The sequence below is a fragment of the Carettochelys insculpta genome, chromosome 12 (genome assembly GCF_033958435.1).
Source record: "Carettochelys insculpta isolate YL-2023 chromosome 12, ASM3395843v1, whole genome shotgun sequence".
Classification (NCBI taxonomy): domain Eukaryota; kingdom Metazoa; phylum Chordata; order Testudines; family Carettochelyidae; genus Carettochelys; species Carettochelys insculpta.
This window is the reverse complement of record NC_134148.1, coordinates 41,068,639-41,075,067: the sequence shown is the minus strand read 5'-3', so window position 1 is coordinate 41,075,067 and position 6,429 is coordinate 41,068,639.

Below are 6,429 nucleotides of genomic sequence, written 5' to 3'. Positions count from 1 at the left end.
AATGGTCAAGGCATTACTCCATGTTCCTAATGTCCCTAAACCTTTAACTGACAGATGCTGAGACTAAGTGACAGGGGATGGATCACTCAAAATTGCCCTGATCTATTCATTCCCCCTTACGCATCTGACACTGGTCACTGTCAGAGACAGGATACTAGGCTAGACAGGCAATCTGACCATTACAGCCATTCTTACATTCTTCTGTAATCTGAAAGAATCATTGGGGAGGTGGGAAGGTTGTTTCAAGATGTTAATCACATCTGACTCACCATCAAAAGTTGGTCCATGAACATATCTCCTATCAAATATACACACTGCTTTTTATTCACCCTAAACAAGTGTTTCAAAAAACAAAAGAATATCTAGGCATAGATTTTGTCTTCATGTTTGTTTTAAGTAATTTGTGAATATGATTTAATTGAATTTTACAGAAAGTCATTGAAAAAATAAGATTAGCATTAGTCTGGCTCCTTTGTTATTTTTTATGTCAAAATAGCCAAGTATGTTTCCACCAAAAACCACTAAATATACTGCATGTAAAAAAGATTTGGACCCTGATTCTGTTTTACAGTAAAGCCCTTTTATATACCACTATGACAATGCAAAGAGCACCTCTTTTGGGTTTATGTCCACTTTAAGGGATGAAAAAGAGAGGTCTTATGAGACTCAGGCCCACTATATTTAAACCTTTATTGTTATATTGGAAAGTTGTTATATTACATACTAAAATAAGTAACTGTAGTCTAGGACCTAATTTTCACCCATCTTCCATTAACAGACCTAAAAAATTTACAGGGGGTGGGGTGGCTAGGGCATGTGCAAAATCATACATATTTGCATGTGTACAAAATATTTAATTAGGCACAAAGCCACCTACTTTGTACACACAGCTGCAGTATACTGAGGGCACTGCATTTTATTACACATAGGAAAATTTAGCCCTTACAGCCTCTTCTGAGTTTTAGTCTCTAGATTCTCACCAGTTTATTTACTTGTTGTTACTTTTAGGATTTTCATGGGGTGTCGGCAGTTCTGCCTACCAAACTGAAGGAGCCTGGGACAAGGATGGGAAAGGACCAAGTATCTGGGATGTTTTTACTCACAAAAAAGGGAAAGTGTTTATGAATGAAACAGGAGACTCAGCCTGTGAAGGCTACTACAAAGTTAAGGTATGACTAAAAAGGCAGAAATACGCAGAATACAGAAAAAAATACTGAGCCATTTTTAATTATCCACAACTGAATTAACTGCAAATATGGCAGATGCTTTAATCCACTGCTCTTTAAGGGTATGTTTACACTTGTGAATAAAGTCAAATTTGTGAAAGTTGACTTGTGTAACACTGGATTTGATAAAATCAAAGTTGTGTCCACACCTGCTCACAAAGTCAATTTAGTGCGTCCCCACTACGTTGCCTAAGTTCAACTGTTGCAGCAGTGCATTGTGGGCAGCTATCTCACAGTTCCCGTAGCCCTGTTGCATTTTGGGGTTTTTTCTGCCAGCGTGTGCTGCAAGAGGTTGTGGGTGTATGATGTCACCACCTGAGTGCATTGCCCTCACTTCCACCTACCACTGAAAAAAAACCAGCCATTTTTCCAAAGCCTGCCCTGAATCAGGACACTTTTATGACTGCCACCATCGGAGATGGCTAGTGACATACCAATCTGCCCGGAGCATAGTAGACTGACAAGGTTCAGGAAGTAGTAAAGGACAGTAAAGTTGAGGAACCCTTGAGAGTGTTGTCAATCCCACATATTAGGGCATCTGTGCTCCAGCTAACTGTGCTATGTTAATAGGTACCTCAGTTTTCCCCCGGTGAAAGAACACCTTGAGAGTGTGAGGCTCATGAAAAAACTGTACAGTTGCCAAAAGGTTCGGTAAAGGCACTCAATAATCTTTGAGCATTTCAGGAAACCTGTAAATTTACTTTCTTTCAGTGGAACCCATCAGAAGTAGACATCTAGCAAAGTCAAGGAAGTAGTAGATGATAGAAAAGTTGAGGAAAGTAGAACCCTTGAGAGGGTTGTCAGTCCCATGTTAGGATGTCTGCCCTCCAGCTGACTGTACCATGTTAAAAGGTACCTCAGTTTTCTCCTGGTGAAAGAAAACCTTTCATGGGGCAGGGGAGCACATCAGGGAGCTGTTTTCACTAGTAAAATGCAGCAAACAGGCCACTGCTGAGACTGTGCGGCTCCCCTAAGCCACACACTTTGGGAAGGGAGAGTACTGTAGTAGTGTCCTTACATGGAGGGGCCAGCCCAGAATATAGATGCGGCCAGGGCTGGGCCCCGCAAAGCTCAGCTGGCAGGGACCAGCTAAGGCACCTATTAACATGGTGCAGTCACCAGAATATAAGTGTGGCCCTGCCAGGGAAGCCTTCCCCCTTGGCCCATGTTGCCTTACAGGGGACAGCCAACCCCCAAAACTCTTTTCATTGATGGGAGCCTTCCCCTCAGTTACGGCCCCCAAAAGTCTTTGCAGTGGGGTGAGCCTTTCCCCAGGCCACAGCCCCCCAAAATATTTCCTGACGGGTGAGCCTTTTCTCCATGCAGGCTAGGACATGCTGTTGTCTGGAAAGCATAGTCCACACTGCACCACCGGCAGGGGCTAGACCCCAAAATCCATGGTGCCTGTGGGGGTGGGGGGCTGCCCTGTACAAATCTGAACCACAGAAAAGTTTACAATTGTTGTCCCAGTAGAAAGAAAACTACACAGTGAGAGATACCAGATAGTTTTTCTATTCTGACCCAGAATCAGATTTCTGGTGAAACTGTTATTACTCCATTACTTAGTGCGGCTGATAAAACTCAAAAGTCTAGGTGTAAGTGGAGGGTTCAGATGTATGGTAATATCATAAATAAAACCTTGACTCACAACAGGAAACATTCAGGAGAGAATTTGAGGCCTCAATTTTCCTCTTTCAAGTAAAGGTTTGCAGGATCAGATCCACTCTTTCTAAAGAAAAAGTTTAAATATTTGTTATAAGAAATGAAATTAAAATCAGTACATGCAGTCATTTATGTTGTTTGTTGACTTTTCCCATGTCCTGTCATAGACTGATAAAGTCTTCAAGGTCCGTTGTGATCAACTGGTCTGACATCCAGCACATTCCAGGCCACAGAACTGCACCCATTCCCAAAATAATCCCCAATCTCTGGTTTGGTTACTGAAGTCCTCGAATCAAGATTTAAAGACTTCAAGTAACAGATTAATAATCCTTTACACTAGTTTAACCCTGCAAGTAATCTGTACTCCATTCTACAGAGAAAAGTAAAAAACCCCCAGGGTCATTGCCAATCTGTCACGGGTAAAAATGCCTTCCCTGGTGATCAGCTGGACTCTGAACATGCAGAAAGGCCCACCAAGTAGATACCTGGGCAAAAATTCTCTGTAGAAATTCAGTGCCTTCCCTTTGTAGTGTCCAATCTCCAACAGTTGGGGATTTTTGCTACTGGTAGTAGCCAATGGGCCAAATGTCCTTGCAGGCAGCCTCATCATACCATCCTGTTCACATATTTATTAAGTTCACTCCTAAAGATGGTTAGGTGTTTTGGGTTTTTTTTTTTGGTTAATGTTTTGTTTTGCCCCCACTGCTCACCTAGGATGACTGTTCCCGGACTTTATTCCTTTGATGTTAGAAAACTTTGCTTAATTTTGAGCCTAAACTTGTTGATGGAAGTTGATAGTCATTTGTTCCTGTTAACACTGGCACTTAACGCCTCTCCCTCCCCTGCATTTATCCCCTAAAATATATGTATAGAGAGCAATCATATCTCCCCTCAGCCTTCTTTTAGTTAGCTCCTTGAGCCAGCTTTTATAAACTACTTGGGAACTGAAAACAGTCTCTCGCCAGTTTTACTGTCTCGTTTTCATACACCAGCACAAAACTGGGAGACCCCAGCTAAAACATTAATTTGTAGATTAATGATCTGAAGTGTTAGTCTGTTGGGATTAGTGACTAATATTTTAATTGAATTTTCTTTTTGCAGGATGATACTCGGTTATTGAAGGAACTGAAAGTTAATCACTACCTGCTTTCTATTTCATGGCCTCGTATTATGCCTACCGGTATTAAAAGTAAGCATAACCACTTAACTACAAATCTAAAAGCATATATAGACAAAACAACTTTGCTACATTTGAGAATACCATAAACAATGGCATGGCATATTTGTCACATGTTACTGGTAAGTTGATCTCTATTTGTCAGGTTCCACATGGTATCAGCCATTTCCATGGTATACAGGGGCCTACACATACACCAATGTGATACATCAAAACAAAAAAGCAGTCATGCAGCACGTAAAAGACAAACAAAATAATTTATTAGGTGATGAGCTTTTGTGGGACAGACCCACTTCTTCAGATCATCGCCTTACCAGAACAGAGTCAATATACAAAGCACAGAGGTCCAAAAATTGTTATCAGAGTTGGCAAATCAGAGGAGCAGAGGGATGGCGGTGGTGGGCAGGGGAAGTTAAGAGTTAGGTAAAACAGTAAAAGTATGTACAATAGTCCTTATAATGGGCCACATAATTGCTGTCCCTTTTCAAACCCTGTGTTAATGTGTCAAATTTGAATATGAATGTTAGTTCTGAGCATTCCCTCTGTAGCTGATTGTTAAAGTCCCTTTTCAGTAGAACACAAACTTTCAGAATGGCCTATTCCATTAAAGTGCTGGCTGACAGGTTTGTGTATTGGGAGTTTTTTGATGTCTGTTTTATATCCATTCATTCTTTGTCAGTGTTTGCAGTCTGTCCTATATACATGGTGTGTGAGCACTGTTGGTACATGACGGCACATATGTCATATACAAGTCATGATGCCACACTCCAGAAGGCCCGAGGTGACAGGCCTGTTCTTTCCTGCAGCCAACCTCCTAACCTAGCGAGGATTCTCACTAGCAACCACAGGTTATACCACACTACTACTAATTCGGGAACTTTTCCTTGCAACAAGCCCTGTTGCCAACTTTGTCCACATATCTATTCTGGAGACACCATCACTGGACCTAATCATGTTAATTACAGAATCATGAGCACATTCTCCTGTTCCTCAACTAACATCATAAATGCCATCATGTGCCAACAATGCCCACACACCATGTATATAGGACAGATGGCAAACACTCTTTGACAAATAAATGGACATAGAACAGACATCAAAAAACTCCAAATACACAAACCTGTCAGCACTTTAATGGAGTGGGCCATTCTGTTAAAGACCTGAAAGTTTGTGTTCTAGTGAAAAGGGGCTTTAACAGCCAGCTACAGAGGGAATGCTCAGAACTAACATTTATATTCAAGTGTCAGAGGGGTAGCCAAGTTAGTCTGTATCTTCAAAAACAAGAAGTCCTGTGGCACCTTATAGACTTACAGATATTTTGGAGCACAGGCTTTCGTGGGCAAAGACCCTCTTTGTCAGATGCATCAGTGGAGGGTTTCAGAGGAAGGTTTAAAGAGGGAGTCTCAGTCAAGGGGAGACTCCCTCCACATCCTCTGTGACTGAGCAGACCTTGTCAGCTCTGGCCCTCCTTTTGACTGAGACTCCCTCTTCAAAGCCTTCTCTAAAACCCCTCCATTCATGCGTCTGATGAAGCGGGTCTTTGCCCACGAAAGCTTATGCTCTAAAATACCTGTTAGTCTATAAGGTGCCACAGGACTTCTTGTTGTTCATTCATATTCAAATTTGACACATTAACACATGGTTTGAGCAGGAACAGCAATTACCTGACCCATTATAAGGACTCTTTTACATACCTTGATGTTTTATCTAACTCTTAACTTCCCCACCCCACAACCTGCCTCCTCCCCCCCCGCCCCCGCACGCCTTCCGTCCCTCTGCTCTTCTGATTTGCCAACCCTGAAAACAATTTTTGGACCAGTGTGCTTTATATATTGAGTCTGTTCTGGTAAGGCTATGATCTGAAGAAGTGGGTCTGTCCCGTGAAAGCTCATTACCTAATAAATTATTTTGTTAGTCTTTAAAGTGCCACATGATTGCTTTTTTTTTTGATGTCACTATTCAATGTGATAAATCTACATCTTACATCATTTTAGAAAACATTTTCCAGTGATTAACATGTAAATGATGTAAAAACAATTAATTCTCTTCTATGTTTATTTCCTCAGAAGAACGAGTGAATGAAAAAGGAATAAAGTTCTATAACGATACAATTAACAGTCTTTTGGAGAACAAGATTATCCCTGTTGTGACACTCTACCATTGGGATCTTCCACAGGTCTGAGAACATTTAAATAAATTATATTTTCTACTCTAGGGTTCTGGTAGGTAATTTGTTTATAAAAATAAACACCATCAAGATCATTTTAAGAAAGCTTTTTAAATATTCCAACGTGCTTTCAAGTTATCTGTTTCTCTGAGCTATCCTCTTATATACTTAAGCACTGTTGCATTCCCAGTATGTCA